The sequence below is a fragment of the Sinohyriopsis cumingii genome, chromosome 3 (genome assembly GCF_028554795.1).
Source record: "Sinohyriopsis cumingii isolate HCF-2022 chromosome 3, ASM2855479v2, whole genome shotgun sequence".
NCBI lineage: Eukaryota > Metazoa > Mollusca > Bivalvia > Unionida > Unionidae > Sinohyriopsis > Sinohyriopsis cumingii.
The window spans coordinates 34497896-34513214 of NC_142963.1; the positions used below are offsets into that span (position 1 = coordinate 34497896).

The 15319-nt window shown below is 36.7% G+C and overlaps 1 long non-coding RNA gene across 1 annotated transcript in view; it reads left to right on the top strand.

The window, feature by feature from the left end:
* The window catches only part of LOC149802665 (uncharacterized), a 178016-nt gene that overhangs the window by 6141 nt on the left and 156556 nt on the right, over positions 1–15319 (top strand). Inside the window, exon 2 of the long non-coding RNA XR_016419928.1 lies at positions 994–1177. This is a non-coding gene — a long non-coding RNA (uncharacterized LOC149802665). The remainder of the gene's footprint in view (positions 1–993; positions 1178–15319) is intronic.

Genomic DNA, 15319 nt, shown 5'->3' on the forward strand with positions numbered 1-15319 from the left:
ACGTCAAGTGCTGAAAAGAGAATTATATCTATCTTTCGGGGACTGTTTCCATCTTTGTTTGTGTGTTGTTGCATGAAATATTCATGATTTTTGCATGTGTGTGTGAAATATTCTGATTTACTAGCTTATTATCATAATTTTGTACAAATCCTGATATGATTTAATAAAACAAAAATTTTGAATACTCATGATTGAAAATGATGAAGAAAATAACGCGTTGTAATGGAAACATGGCTGCATAAAAATGAAAAATAAAAATAGCCTTTATCATTAAAGGTTCTAGATCCAAAGGAAAAACGTCAAGGAAGTCGTATCTTTAAGTCTCTTTGTTATCTCGGATACCGATTTCTGATTGGTCGAATGATGATTATGACAAAGGAATATAGTGAAGGATCTAATGGGTATTTACCATAATTTTCAACACTCCTTTGTTAACTTTTACATAAAAGTTGGCTAGACGGAAGTTGCTGTATCATTCCTATTGGTGTATGAATGACATTATTTGTTTTTGTTCGGCCATCATCTTAGACCTAGTAATAAGATCAAATCTAGAAATGGCGTCAGGACATTCATTTATAGCGAGCATAAAGAGCAACAAATATAATTGCTGATTACAATTGTGTTTAGAATAATCACCGACTTCATAACATCATAAAAATGTAACATATTTAGAGACAAGATTTTTTGCTTTGATGTAATTAAATAATAAATTAGAAGTTATTCAAAACAAATACAACTGAGATAATTTCATTGCTATACTTCGATTATTGTATTTTATAACCTGACACGCGTTTGCATTCGAATCGTTTTGAGTTCCCCGGCAACTTAATACATTCGAACAATATTCTTATTAGTGTCTCTTCGTCCTTGCTAATATTTTACACGACTTCGAAAAATATCAGTATATAATGTATTCAAGCTTCGCACTGTTGGAAATAATTTTAGCTTATTTACTTCTTATTTCATGCTATTCAAATTAATTTTCTTCTGCAGTATATCCTCTAGGGGTGCAAGAAAGGGAGTTAAAATCCCCTTGGTGGCATAACTAGGGTCACATGGAGTAAATAGCAAACCTTGGTGTGGTGTCAAAAAAAAAGTGAGAGACGAGAAACAAGTATGGGGTCTCTGAAGCTCAAACGAGGATAAAGGGAAACACTGCTTCTGCCTGCATATAAATGTAAGTTCTATTTGTGGAATCATCAAGTTGAATCTCTCATTATAGTACATGTTGGGGATCAACCATTTAGTAGGGTGTTTTAGCTCAGCTGGTCTTAGAACAGTAGATCTTACGGGATGATCTCTTGTCCGTCGTCCGTCAGCATACATTTATAATCGCGACTTCTAAATTACTTGGAAGATTGCCTTGAAATTTAAGTACAAATTCATCTTATGGTCTAGCTGGCACAGAATGAAAATGATCATTAACAGGTATCAAATATGGCCACCACAGCAGCCATCTTGAAAATATTGTTGTCGTCACGCCTCCTCATTGGATGGTCATATCAACATGGGGTTTTCACCAAAAGGATTCTTATAGTCTAGTTCGTCTAAAATGAAAAAAAAAACCGATCGATGTCCAATATGGCCACTTCGGCAGCTGTAATTAAAATTTTGTTATTGGTATTCATCTCTAGTGGAAAAATCATATTAACTAGGGATTTTCGCTAAATGACTTCTTATGATGTCTAGTTTGTCCTAAATGAACTATGCTGGTCTAATGTCCAGTACTGCGACACAGGTTCCATGTTGAAAGGATTTCACTGAAAGACTTCTTATGATGTCCATTTCGTCCTATATCCAACTGGTACCGATCTGGCATCCAATATGGCAGCCACTGAGCCATCTTGAAAAGCTTGTTATCGCTACTTCTGAATGGATAGTCATATCAACATGAGGCTTTCATTAAAAGATTTATTATGATGTCTTGCTGGTCCTAAAAGAGGTTGCGTTCGATAGTTTCATACTTTGCAAGAAAAAGAAATGCCCGGGTTTTCCTCACTGGTTACATTATCTAAAAAGATCGTGTACACTGGCAATAGCTTATGTCTCTCTAAACAATCTCGTATTTTGACCCCCACGTAATGTTTAACGCGGAGGGCAAGAACATGAACAGCATGAGCCTTGTGTTTATAACTTCACACAGAAACTAAATCTGCGATTTGGTTTACATTTACTTCGAGTTAGGCTTGAAAATGGGTTGGCTTGTTTGGTGACTGCCTGTCACAGTGAGACTAGCATTGAAGATTAAATTGTAACTTAGATTGCAAATGAACAACCGACATGATGTAGGTATGTCTGCTGCAGCGGTAAATATCGAGTTGATGGAGGAACTTGTTCTAATACCAGTCTAATTTAAACATGCATAGGGTCCATACAGATCTTTTGAGCCGCCTTGACACAGGAATACTGTAAAAAAAAAATGAATGCCGAAAGGAGGAATAGGGGACAGTGCTAGTTCAACGTGAAAGCTAATAGTTATACATGCACAATGAATTAACTTAAATACCTTAATAAGCATGCTTTCCACAATAATGATTACTTAGATTTTATTTCTATCTTTAATGTAGAAAACATTGTAATTTTTCTGCATTTTGTCATAGTCCGATGAAAATTCGACAAAAAAATGTCAAATAAGACATAAGTTTGGTTTCTGGAGCACATGGCAGCAGTCATTTTGCTTAGATCATGCATGCAGTTTCCACAAACACAATATATAGAACTTTCCGCCACAATGCCTGCACGTAACATTGATGTATGCCAACATTATCTCCTCTGTGCATATTGCAAGTGCAAACACTTTCAACGTGCATCTTCTGTACGACTGTTAGAAGTATGTAATATCCACAGAGCGCCACATACAAGTGGTGCCGATCTGACATCCAATATGACCGCCGTGGCAGTCATTAAATTTTTTGTTTTATCACAACTCTACTTGACGTGGATGTTCAACAGAAGAATTCTTATGATGTCTACTTGGTCTTAATCTAAAATGGTACCAAATCTAACATCCAAAATAGCCGCCGTGGCAGTCATCATATTTTGCATAGTGTTCGTATTTGAAAGAAAAAGAATTTCCCACGGGTTTTCTTGCTCTTTATATTGACTATTTAAAAGAAACCTTACATGCCGTAGGTATTGTTCAAAGAACCTTTAACTCCCTTTATTTTTGTGTATGATCGATGGGTGTCATATGGGTTATTGAGTATACAGCTTGGCCTTACCTCAGATTTTTAGCTCCATTTGGTCATTTTAACTTCCTGGATTTCAGAGGTAAATTGTTTAATAAAAGGCCGAAAACTCTTTTTTTTTTTATACATTTTATATATTTGGTAATCCATTCATTGCACGTTCAGAATCTGGTATTGTGTAGTCTGGCAACATTATTTTCCTCTATTTTAATAACTGCTACTAAAGATAGCTTACTTAGACTAATTCACGCTAATTTCTTGAGCACAAGGGAGCAGTCATTTTAGTCTGCTGTGTGCTTAGATCATGTACAATTTCCCCAAGTACAATATCCAAAGAAATTTCAGTGAGAGTACATGAAAGTAACATAGAAGTATACCGACATTCTCTCCATTGTGCATGTTGAAAATGAAAACAACTTCACCTTACACGCACCACCATCACAAAAGTTCATAATATCTGCAGAGCGCCCTCAAAAATCTCATCATCACAACTCTACTTGAATAGAAAGTCAAAGTAAGGTGAGGTTTTCGTCAGATGACTTCTTTTGATGTCCAATTGGTCTTAAATGAAAATGGTGCCAATTTAACACCCAATATGGCCGTCACGAGAGTCGTCTTAAATATCTTGTTATCACAACTCTACTTGAATAGAAAGTCATAGTAACGTGTGGTTTTCACCAGAAGACTTCTTATGATGTCCACATGGTCTTAAATGAAAATGGTATCGATCTGATAGGCCACAGCGGCTATATTAAAAATCTAGTTCTTGCTACTCCTCTTGAATGGAAAATAGTACCCTGAAAATAGTTTTGATATCTTCTCCTCTCCAACAGATGGCTATATCAACATGGGTTTTTCACCAATATGCTTATATTATTATAATATCTATTTGGTCCCAAAGAAACATGTGGCAGTCGTGCGTCCATTATGGCGGCCACGACGACTGTCTTAAAATCTTGTTGTCACTACTCACCCTGAATGGAAGATGATTATGACTAGGGGGTTTCACCAACAGTCTTCTAATGGCGTCTACATTGTCCTACATGAAAATGGTGTCAGTCTAATAATCCAGTATGCGTACCATAACAGCTAATGTCAAAATAGAGCTGAAGAATGTTAGAGATATGTTTGAACACTCAACATTTAAAGGAAGAAACGGTCTTATCCCGAATTTTGGAAATTCTTTTCGACAAGTAGTTCATCGGTCTCTTTGAGGGCCTCTTTGTTTTAAATTTCCGGTTCCCAAATAGCTTGATAAAAAACCTTTCTGATTCTTAGAAACAAAGAACTAATTATATCCATTATATTAGCTGAAAAGTGAGGAAAAAAAGAAAACAAATGTAACCTGGTTGTGAAGAAAAAATTAGTTTTTCAAACAAAATACACTTAAACGAGGAACTATAAAGCTTTTTATCTCCCATAGTGGGTTGTAACAAAAACGTGATTTGCAAACACCTTTCATGTGTCCTACCTTTTAGTAGAAGCGTCCTGTACAAATTATGACTATTTAAAAGCACAAAGTAAATAGAAATCTGATGTTATTGTCTGATTAATTAATTTAACGAACATTAACGATGCGATAATTCGTATGTTCATGGATGTCAAATTCGCTTTTGACATTTTGGGCCAATCCCTATTTTTCAAGTGCCATTATGTTTATTGGGGCCATTAATGGATGCAGCAGGCGGAATCCTGCAAACATTGTCTAAGTATAAAGGTCAGTAGTTGGCCATCAAGTAGTCAGACTGGTACACGATGGTAATACGTGATAAGATTGAGTTCATGACATGGCATTATTCGCACTTCTATAGTACACCAGATGATTTTATGCCGAATGACCAAAGTGAGTGTTTTCGCTCTAATGACAAAACGTGTTTACAGTAGTGAATCCAAGCAATTATATGACACCTGTCCCAAAGCTGTGTTGGTTTGCTTGCATATTCATGTATTTAAGATTCCAGTGAATAAGTATTAGTTAGCACGATCCCAGAAATATTGTAGGGTGGGTCGACCAAAAGGGTATTAGGTAGAAAAAATGAGGGCGTTTTCACAACCAAGACTTCTCTAAAAACTCGCATGCTCTACAATATCATTGGTATCACACGGTTTTCAGTGAAAACTTTGTTTATGCTTAAAGATCTACTTAAATGGAAATGTACGCTGTATTGAAAGAATATCTGTGGATGGTCTGAAATGTAGATTTGACTGTTTCTTGATAAATCTCCGCTGCTGCCATTACTAGATTTAAGAAAAATTTACATCAAAGGGTACAAAAATTTCTTTGTAACAGTGCCACCATGGTGTAAACTAAATTGATCTAGAAGTATTATACTGCATTTGTTCTAGAACACACTTATGTGTTAGAATGATTTGTGCGGAATGTATACAGACAAGCCAAAATGTCTGAATATATACGGTCAACAATGCCATAATATATTTTTGCATTTAGTTCGTGGAGCAATGGTCAAAAAGGTTAGCAGGTTTTTTTTTCCCCATGCGCTTATTCATTTTTTATCTTTTCGCATTTCAATGTTTTCCTACATTGTCAATTATCACGAGTGTATAATAAATTCAAGAAATTTTCAATGTCCGCCATTTTATTTTATTTTATTCTTTATATCGTTTTCAAAAATATATTCACCCCCTCTTTTACGTCCTTTCTTTCACTGTTATATGGTTTTGTCTTTTGAGTCACTTATTCATTTCGCAACTTAATATAATTTTTCTGCCATTGTTCATATATAGCAGTTAGTAAGGAGCAATCAGTAGAACATACAACATAGACTCTGATCTACTGGCACATTAAGCGAGTGTACACGGTAGTTTAAATGAAGCAAATGCTTAATTAAGCCCGTATATATTTGCCTTTCTAAATCTAGTATTAACTAGATACCGTATGTACGGTTTGAGAACCGGTATATTTTGTCAGCCGTCAGAGACGTTAACCACCTGTATGTAAATGTAAGCGACATTCTTGTATTATGTGCAAGATAATAATAACGATTACGCGCAGCACGTGATATACTTGTCACATAGCCAGAGGTACGTTCAAATGGTGTGACAATTAATCTAAAGGGTGGAAGAATCAAGCGTTCGATTATTAATTTCCATAAAAGACTATAAACAAGTCAAGGAGTTTTTGTGTAAAAAAACAACATCTCTTTAACGAGGTATAACATTTTAACAGTAGATTACAGGATATACTTCAAAACACCAAAACACCAACATTAAACAATTGCATTCTCACAGAATTATATTCTAGATAAGTACAGTAAAGTAAACATCGAAATAAAAAGCGTGTCTGAAATTTTCACGTTTCGCACGATACTACCTTGGGTACATTTTTGCACTTGTTTACGTAGTGATAACTGAATAACAGTTACAGGTGCAGAATTTGTTTTAAAAACAAATATAACTTGATCATCTTTTTCCAGCGAAATCCAGCTTTTATTGACATAAATATTTCGGCTGTGACAGAATTCTTATGTGCCATACCGCTGTACTCGCTTACAAGCCGGATAAAACTGCATACTGGACATCCATATATACCGTCGCATAATGCGCAGGAAGATCTGGACCTATGCAGCTTCTTTGTTCTTAGAACAAATAACATTGACCCTGATATGTCGGTGCATATTGCTTTGGCATGTTAGGGTCTATTGTTTGCAGTTGGACCCAACATATATATATATATAAGTGAGTGCGATAATACGTATGTCAAAGTTTGAAGAAACAAAATATGATGTGTTTTAAGCAGGTCATTTGATTAGAAAAGTAAAACAAGAAGTTCTGGTGGATATTGATGTATTGTTTTCGCTTGAAGTCGAATGAAATTAACTATACTTGATGCATTTGGTTAAATAGCCTAATTTTGCTTTCGTAAAACACGCAACGAGATGAAAAGAGAGTCGGCTGGCTAATTATGTACTAGCAGTTCTGGGTCCACGCTGTTTGCATTTTGTTGCGTTTTTACACGGCAGATACATTAATAGCATTCGTCGTCTCGCACAAAGCTGCAGTGGCTAAGCGGTTAGTGCGCAGGCCTGGTTTACAATTAATTACTTGGTTCGTGCCATTATTATCTACATAACAGAATACCTGTAAAAAGGTAGATGTCGTAGTACCAACGTGTGTGTGTGTGTGTGTGTGTGATTAGGATTTTTAATGTAGCTTTAAGAATATTTCAGTTATATCGCTACGATGTCTGCAGCGTGGCAGTTTATAATGTTGTCTAGTACTGGGGCATCATGCCGCAAACATGTAGCATGATGTTCCACCCAGTCACATTATCATGACACCAGGCCGACCAGTCCTAACACTAACCACTTAATGCTGAGCGTCAAGCGAGGCAGCTGTTAGTACAATTTTTTTTAAAAAAGTCTTTGGTATGACTCGGCCGGGGTTCGAACCCGCTCTGACCACTAGGCCACCGGAGCGGTAGCACCAACGTAGTAAGGGTACTAATATTCGTACTAGTTAGAAGGAACACGTTTCACTGAGTGCAAACTTATATCTACAACTTTATCCAATAGTAGGTGCAAACGCTTAACAGAAAGTGTACGCCAGAATAACATGTTACAAAACGTCCCCGACCGCTCCGGTGGCCAAGTGGTTAGAGCGTCCGCCTCGGAAGCGGGAGGTCGTGGGTTCGAACCCCGGCCAAGTCATACCAAAGACTTACAAAAATGGTAATAACAGCTGCCTCACTAGGCGCTCGGCATTACGAGGTTCGTGTTATGACTGGTCGGCCTGGTTTCAGGATAATGTGACTGGGTGGGACATCATGCTATATTTGCGGCATGATACCAGTGCTAGACATCACTATAAACTGCAACACTGCAGACATCGTAGCGATATGACTGAAACATTGTTAAAGCTACGTTAAAAATCCTATTCACACACACACACACAACGTTCCAAAGAACAAGAGACATTTGAACATATTTTTTAATGTAAAAGTTGTAATTTATATTCATTTATACGGAAGTATTAAACTGACATCGTTGTGGCTAGATATTTTCATATCGATATATCTACATTGTCTCAGTGAAATATTGTCATATTATAGCAATCAAAATATGTCAATTTTGTCGTTAAGCCTATATAATCATGTCAACGCAACGAATCACTGATTCATCTTGTTAACGTAAAAGACGTATAACGACTGCAGCTTAGAGACCACCATAAACTAAGCGATTGCGTGGACAAGAGGTCAATGAAAGAATAAGTAAAAAGCTGTAATGAATACGAAATTAATTTCTTTTTGAGCAAATTTCTCAGTACTTCGGTGTAACTAACTATACAATCTTACTTTAGAAATATGTCGAAATGTGTAAACTTTTTAATGAAGAAAACATGATGTTCATAAATGGATTTTTGTTTATGCTCGGTTAACTGCCGTTGAAAAGTTTCTGCCTGACAATCTTTCTTGTGCGATACTGAAGTTTTGTCTTTCTTCCCAGGACGTGATGCAACACTACCGGAACTTCTATAACTCATTTGCCTTATTCCGTCATGCAGTTCGGGACATTTTACTTACTTTAGAGAAAATCAGTAGATTTTACTGCTACCTGCTTAGGAAAAGATAGATACAAATGTGAAAAATAAAGAATAAAAAATATGACAACTCGGGCACACACATTTGCGGAGATAAGACAAAATCGCAGATATTTTCGATCGTGTCATTAAATCTTTGCTTGATACTTAACACTGTGCACCAAACTGTTGTTCAGCAATAATTCCTCGTTGTGTTTAGTTCCGGTGACGTTTAATCCACGAAAACAATTACATTCTGTACGAAACATTTCTTTTCCATCATATCGTTTTTCGTTGTCTACCTCAGTTCTGAAAACAAACTGCAGTTGTTTTGCTTCCTTAAAACGTGCCAATAATACTTTAAGAATGGTATTCTCAAATACTTTTTGAACATTATAATATATTTTCAAAACGTTTTGTGGCACGATTCTCTTTTTGTGCAAGTCCTATACGGAGTGAGACGAAGAATAGACACCTCCAGACACCGAGCTGTTATCAATGTTTTGTGCTTACGAGTACTTTCGAGTTTGGAAGGAAATATGAGAAAGCCAAATGAATGTATGAGATATGTGGCGCTCTACAGTTTCGTATTTTGCATATTTACAGAAAAAGAATTTCCCAGGGTTTCCTCACTGGTTTTACTGGCTATTTAAAAAAGACATTGTATATCTTAGGTATTGTTAAAAGAACCTTTAATTCCCTTTATTTTGGTATATGATTGATAGGTGTAGTATGGGTTATAGAGTATGCAGCTTGGCCTTACTCCAGATGTGCGCCTTTCAAAAAACTGCCAGCTCCAGTTGGTCATTTTCACTTCGTGGACTTTAGAGGTAAATTGTATAAAAAAGAGCCGATAACGTTTTTTTTATACTTTTTATATATTTGGAAATTCATCAATTTCTTTTTCAGAACCTGGTATTGTCTAGGTGGGCAAAATTCATTTTCCCAATTTTAATAGGTGCTAAAGACAGTGTACTTTAGACTAATTCAGGCTGATTTTTTTTAGCACAAGGGAGCATTCATTTTAGTTAGCAGTGTGCTTAGATCATGTACAATTTCCATAAGTACAATATCCAAAGAAATGTCAGCCACATTATTCACAGCAGCATAGAGCTATGCCAACATTCCCTCCACTGTGCATGTTTCAAATGCAAACAGTTTCACCTTACATACGTTACTCTCTCAAAAGTACATAATAACTGGTCAGGGGCCATCCATAAATGACGTCACGCGATTTTGGCCGATTTTTGACCCCTCCCCCTCTCTCGTCACACATTTTTAAAACAAATTTCTTCCCCTCGTCACACATCGTCACAAATGTGTGACCCCCTCCCCCCTAGGTGCACGACGTCATTTATGAACGGTCCCAAAGAGAGCGCTCTCCACCCCAAGCAACAAAACGGCAGTGACCAAACCTCAACTGCAGGTCCTAAACGTCAAAGGCTCACATTACCAAGATGTCACAAAGTTTTCATTCAACAGGAATGAAAAAGAAACTTATTCGCTTTTGACTCAAGTATTTGCACACCCTCCCGTTTGTTTTTACCATCTACCGATTTTTTAATAAAAAAAAATACACAGTCATTTCATTCATCAATTTACAATTTCTAACTTGATTGTCGCCGGGGGATCCCAGAAAACTGTTATACTGTTAGCGTTTCGAATCGAACGGGAGTTTATTTAGGTACACGGTCGTCACCTATCCGTGGGCGAGTATGTGTTTTCAAGTAACAGATGTGATGTAGTTCACCGTCTTTGACAATATAAATAATTCCGTGAATTTTGGAGTTACATTATCTTTAAGCACGCATATACAATAGTTTATCCTTTCTAGACATTGCAAATATTTGACGAAGACAACAGTTTTTTTTAAAAAAAATGACCATTCGCATACCGTCCTGTTTGTTTGTACCCCCACCTCCTACCGCTTTTATAAACGAAAAGCACCAAGGATATGAAAAATGCACTTAGTCATTTCCTTCGTTTATAATTTATAACGTGATTGTCACCAAAGAGGTCCATAACACTCGCTGTCCAGTCAGTTTCAATATATAAAATAATATGTCGTCTGCGTCCAGTACGTACAATATCCAGTTTTAATATTTCTACAACAAACTGAACAAATATATGGAGGAACTCTTGTATAAATGTGTTCAAAGAGATATAAATCATAAAATTTACGGAACTATTGAAATTTTCCAAGACGGTGAACTACATCACATATGTTGAAGGAAAACAACCTCGTTCAAGCAAATATGGCGACCGTGTTGCTAAAGAAACTCCATTTCGATTCGAAACGCCAATAAGTTGACAGTCTTTGGGACCATCTGGCGACAATCAGGTTGGAACTTGTAAATCAATAAATAAAATGACTAAGTTTTGTGCATTTTTGTATCCTTGGTGCCTTCTGTTTTTAAAATAAATCGGTAGGGGTTGAGGTTTACAAACAAACGGGATGGTTGTTTCTTTTTGTTTGTTTGTTGTTTTTTTTTTAAGAAACCAGAAAAGGACAGTCAGCAATCTGTCTACTTGTTTACATCGAAAGATTTTGTTTGGTTTGAAACGCTAAGTTGACTGTTAGGGAAGTTGTGTGTTATTGTTATACCCTTGTTGCTTTTCGTTTTAAAATCGACTGGGGGGAGGGGGTACGAACAAACGGGAGGGTGTGCGAATAGTATAGCTGCACATAGATTTTGAATAAAATCCTTTGTGTAGTAAATAAATATATCCCCCCTCAGGGAAACTTCATGTAGACTTGTATTATTAGTTTCTTCGTGTATTATTAGTTTCTTCGTGTATTATTACATTTCTTCGTGTATTATTACATTTCTTCGTGTATTATTATTTTCTTTTTGTTAGTCTCAATCTCCCTGGCGAAATGTCATGCTAGCATGATAAAATCAGCAAAATCAGATATAACGTGGGAGGTGGGGGCTAAAAAAAGTAGGCGTGGTATCTGTGGGACGCAATCCCTGATGGGGTCCATTGGACAAAGACCCAGGAAGCCCATGCGTTTTAAATGTTTCCAGTGCATAATTATAATCGTGTAACTGTAAAGGAAACTTACTATACAGGAAACGCACGCTACCTCATCAATCCACACAGCATCCACCTAATCCGCCCATGAACGTGGGGAATGACTAAAATCATCATCATCATCCTCAAACCCTTAACCCAAGAGGTCGTTGGGGCACCACAGATGACTTTACAACATATTCTCTCCATCTTTCCCTGTTCTCTACTGCCATTTGTGAATCTCCAAATTCCATGCCCACTCCTTAGTGTTGTCCTCCCACCTCTTTTCTGTCTCCCTCTTCTTCTGCACCCTCGCACTGTGCCTTGCAAGATTATTTTTGCCAGTCCAGATGATTTTGAGATATGACCGTACCACTTCAGTTTAGGCTTTTTTTTTTACAGTGCTTAAGAGGTTTTCATGGGATCCGATGGCTCGTTGGATCTTGTTGTGCACTTCTTCGTTGGTTACATGGTCAATGTATGAGATGCCCAAGATCTTGCGGTAGCATCTCATTTCGAAGGTTTGAATCCTTCTTTGTAGATCTGGTGTGAGCATCCATGTTTCACAAGCATACAGAAAGATGGATATGACAATCGAGCGCATCACCCTGATTTTGGAACCAAAAGCAATGTTGGAATCTTTCCATAAGAGTCTCAACCTTGTTATTGCTGCCGTTGTCTAGGCAATCCTGCAAAGTAGTTCTGGTTTGGAACCCTCATCTGTGATAACTAATCTCAAGTACTTAAAGCTTATGATTCTTTCCAGCTTCTGTCCAATGACCTTTATTTCTGCACTAATGCCGTTTGTGTTGTTTGTCATCAGTTTCGTTTTTTCGGCGCTGATCTCCATACCGTATTCTGTGGAGGTTGTGTTGAGGCGCTCAACCAAGTCCGCCAGTTCTTTTTCCTCTCATGCTAAACCATCAATATCATCTGCGAAGCGAAGGTTGGTGATTGTTCTTCCTCTGATGCTGATAGTGCCCTTGTGGTCATGCAAGGCATCACACATGATCCATTCCAGGAAAAAGTTGAAGAGTGTATGTGACAGTGTACATCCATGTATGACTCCAGCTGTTGTTCAAAACCAATCTCCTCTGCTGCCATTGATGAGGACAGCACTGGTGGCTTTGTCACAGATGTGCTCAAACAACCTGCAACAGGTTTGAGCTGATGTTGTACTTCCTCATAGTTGCCCATACGGCCGTATGCCATACCCTATCAAATGCCTTTTTGAAATCTATAAAGACGTGGCACAGATTCTGCTCATGCTAAAGGTATTTCTCGCAAAGGAGTCTGAGATTGAAGATTTGTTCTGTGGTGCTCCTTCCTGCTCGGAAGCCTGTCTGCTCTTCAGCAATAATTTTCTCTGCTTGAAGCTTTAGTCTCTTGAGAATTATCTTCAGCATGACTCTGCTAGGGTGACTGATCAGACTGATGGTTCTGTAGTTTTGGCATGGGGGTTTCACGGTTGCAACGGAGTTACTGATCGTAGTGCCTAAAATTACCACCCTTAGCTCCAATGCGCATGCCCACAAAAAATTTCCGGTTTCGGTTAGTTCACCGTTCTACACTGGGTTAGCGAAACATAAAGTCAACAAAGGAAGGAATCTTAGCTGTGCTACACAGATCATAATGGTTAAACCAATGAATCAATTATATATGTCTAACATCTTTTGTTCATACCAAGAGAATAATTATAGACATTAAATCAGATAATTAGATTCAGTGTCCATACTTACATTATATCAGATAATTAAATAATATTTACTTTCCATACTTAAATGATATGAAATAATTAAATACACTGTCCATACCTGATAATATGGATTCATTATCCATAATTTCAGATACATCTGTAGGAACATTTCACTTTGCTCTCCGATTTTAAACATTTATTGCACGTTTTTGGCTATATAACTTTAACGTAAACAATTTCAACAATGTGCATTTTTCATGTTAATATATCTTTCTTTCTCAGCTACTTTCGCAAGGCTAATAGTTCGTTTATAACACGAGTTAAGAAAGTTATAACACAAGTTCGATAAGAAGATTATAACACGAATGCGACACGTCAGCTGATTTGTAATGCTGAATATTTTAAACCAAAAAAGTTGTTTTTTTTTTGTTTGTTTTTTTAAAATGGTACACAGTATTTTAATGTATTCAGAGGACTTGACAAAGCAATAATTACATAGCTATCATAACGATAAAGGAGTGTAATATTGCAGACGGTATATTTATTCATATTTGGGTGTAGTACAATATTCAGATTAAATAACATACCCAATGACGTTTATTTTTGTTTCCTTTTCTTTTTGACTTTTATAACATCAAGTATCGGACGGTACATGCAATAACTTTCAGCATGATTTTTCTTTGCTTATGCTGGCACGTAATAACTCTCAAATTTGCTGGGGTCTTAGACAACATTTCTGAATGCCACCAGCAAATTCGTCTAGAACAGCCTTCTTAAAATTAGTTTAATTCTGTTTAACTTTCCTTGCATCAAATATGTAAGTTTTAAAGATCCAATTATTTCACAGATTCCGCCCTATTACTCTGGTTCGCCTTCTAAATCAATATTGATCTACGTGACCGGATGTAAAATTGCAAACAGTATGAATTTAAAAAAGAGATTGCTTGTAAGAACATACTCTACAAGTCAATAATAAATGGCCACTCACAAATATTCATGTTTGTTGTCTTTATCTATCAGTCACTCTTTCTATCTTAGCATCATTTTATACTCGTTTTTAACCAGAAGTATGTTTATATAATATACGTATGCGAACACACATTCTTTCGAAGATATACATACCCATGCACCAGATGAATGGAGACAGACATACATACAGACAGACAGGCATATAGGTGAGAGCCACAAATGTCCTATACATGCATAGTGTGTCTAACATCAATATTTTTCCAAAGTGTATACTCTAAAATTTCCAACCGTTCAAGGAAATAAAATTAAAATAATCGTCGAGGAGACTCGTACGTGCGCCTGTCTGTTCAAGCGTGGTTGACATTTGTGCATTTTGAAAAACTTAAAAGTTATTTCATAAAAAATGTAATGAACATTTATAGAAAAGCAACAGTCTAAATCAATAATAAAAGAACCTTAAGAAGTTAGAATTTTTTTCTCGTTGTAGTTCAACCTCCATTGATTGAAGCTGTACAAAATAAACATATTTTCGTTATTCTTCAAGCGAGATAAATTGCAAGAACTTTTTACGCAGCGATACGCTTTCGCATAATCAAATAATACAAACCTGAGCATAAGGTAGTAATTGAAAGATACTGAAGTTCTGAAATGGGCAGAGAATATTTATTTGAAAACTGGGAGCAGCGCTAGTTAGTGAAAAAATAAATAATAGATGTAAAAACAATTGATCAAATATTGATCGAATTTTTGTTTAAGATAGTGAGATATCGATCCTGCTTGCATAATGTGAGCGGTCTGTCACATTTTCTTGATCTACCTCTGCCATCTTAAATGACTGAACTATCCGGAAGTGAGTTGCACCGAGATGCCCTCCGGTGTTTTCATGGGGAGATACTAACCGTGAAACCCCCTATAG